Here is a 2,535-nt window from a genome sequence, read left to right on the forward strand (position 1 = left end):
TCAATGCCATTCCTATCAAAATACCAACATCGTACTTTCAAGATTTGGAAAAAATGATCCTGCGTTTTGTATGGAACCAGAAAAAAACCCGTATAGCTAAAGTAGTTCTTAGTAATGAAACTAACATCTTACAACCACCTAATCTTCGATAAACCAAATGAGAACATACCTTGGGGGAAAGTGTGGAGAGACCTGTAAGACGACGACGGCTGCTGGCCTAAAATGGTGGAGGGATGGGAAAAACTTAACCTGTAGAGATAGCTGCTCCCCAGAAACAGATGACGCGCTAACTGCTTGTACTACATTAGGCAACCTATAACGGAGCCCCTTCCCTAAGCCCGGGGGCCCCCTTCTCAGCCGTTGAGACTTAGTACAGAGGCGTCCCTCCAGGAGGGTTTTAGATGCTGTAGGGAAGATGAGACAATTAGGCTTTCTCACCTGAGGGCCACGAGGAGCCAGATTATTTTGAGTAAGGATGATTAGTCAGGCAGGTGTCCATGCTTTCTTAAGTAATGATCATTAGGCGTGATTCAGAGCCACTGTTGTTCTGGCCAATACTTAAGGCTTTCCACCCGGGGGGACGCGGCGGCGCTTGCTCACCTGTCCTCCGCAAGCTGCCTGTAGGGCGCCCCATGGGTCTGTCCGAATCCCGTGTGAACCTTCCTGCCTCAAACCCTGGCAGTACAGATTCCATTTCAGGAGAAAGAAGAGGAAGGAAGAGGAGAGGTTGCTTTTTTCCGAGCTGTATCATTTCTACAATAAAGCGCCCTTGATCCTTCCGTTGGTGTCCTCGTCCCTGCTGGTCAGCGGCCCTGCGACACCGACAGAAAGACTCCCTATTCAATAAATGGTGTTGGGAGAACTGGATATCTACATGTAAAAGACTGAAACTGGACCCACACCTTTCCCCACTCACAAAAATTGATTCAAGATGGATAAAGGACTTAAATTTACGGCATGAAATAATAAAAATCCTCAAAGAAAGCATAGGAAAAACACTGGGAGATATTGGCCTGGGGAAAGACTTCATGAAGAAGACTGCATGGCAATTGCAACAACAACAAAAATAAACAAATGGGACTTCATTAAACTGAAAAGCTTCTGTACAGCTAAGGCGACAACAACCAAAGCAAAGAGACAACCTACACAATGGGAAAGGATATTTGCATATTTTCAATCAGACAAAAGCTTGATAAGTAGGATCTATAGAGAACTCAAATTAATCCACATGAAAAAAGCCAACAATCCCATAAATCAATGGGCAAGAGACATGAATAGAACCTTCTCTAAAGATGACAGATGAATGGCCAACAAACATATGAAAAAATGTTCATCATCTCTATATATTAGAGAAATGCAAATCAAAACAACCCTGAGATATCATCTAACCCCAGTGAGAATGGCCCACATCACAAAATCTCAAAACTGCAGATGTTGGCGTGGATGTGAAGAGAAGGGAACACTTTTACACTGCTGGTGGGACTGCAAACTAGTACAACCTTTCTGGAAGGAAGTAAGGAGAAACCTCAAAGCACTCAAGCTAGACCTCCCATTTGATCCTGCAATCCCATTACTGGGCATCTACCCAGAAGGAAAAAAATCCTTTTATCATAAGGACACTTGTACTAGACTGTTTATTGCAGCTCAATTTACAACCGCCAAAATGTGGAAACAGCCTAAATGCCCACCAACCCAGGAATGGATTAACAAGCTGTGGTATATGAATACCATGGAATACTATTCAGCTATTAAAAAAAATGGAGAGTTTACATCCTTCGTATTAACCTGGATGGAAGTGGAAGACATTATTCTTAGTAAAGCATCACAAGAATGGAGAAGCATGAATCCTATGTACTCAATTTTGATGTGAGGACAATTAATGACAATTAAGGTTATGGGGGGGAGTAAAAACAGAAAGAGGGATGGAGGGAGGGGAGTGGGGCCTTGGTGTGTGTCACACTTTATGGGGGCAAGACATGATTGCAAGAGGGACTTTGCCTAACAATTGCAATCAGTGTAACCTGGCTTATTGTACCCTCAATGAATCCCCAACAACAAAAAAAAAGATTAGGGTTTAGTAAACATAAGCCAGGAAGAAAAATGCATTAGTTAATAACAAGTGGATTAGTTAATAACAAAATATATGGTGGATGAAACATTGTAGGAGTTTATTTCTCTTTTATCATCTGTAACTGGGACATCAATTAGTAATAGGAGAACTCTACCAGCTTCAACTCATGAGCCTCCATTCTGGGGTCAAGATGGTTGTTCAAGTTCTCTTTGTTTCCTAGACAATGAAAAGGAGAAAGTGACCTAAAGGAGCATGTGTATATTCATTTTTAGGACATGACGTGGAATTGTAACTGAATTCATAGGCACATACACAACGTAGCCCCATAGGGCTCCAGTTCAAAAAAGGGTCCTATGCTTGGGATTTAAAGCTCTGGAGTGACCATCTTGAATTCTATATTTTAATTTTTTATTATTTCAAAATACTGAGGGAGTACAAATGTTTTTGTTACATATATATCTTGT

This window comes from Nycticebus coucang, chromosome 1 (assembly GCF_027406575.1).
Source record: "Nycticebus coucang isolate mNycCou1 chromosome 1, mNycCou1.pri, whole genome shotgun sequence".
In the NCBI taxonomy this organism is placed as follows: domain Eukaryota; kingdom Metazoa; phylum Chordata; class Mammalia; order Primates; family Lorisidae; genus Nycticebus; species Nycticebus coucang.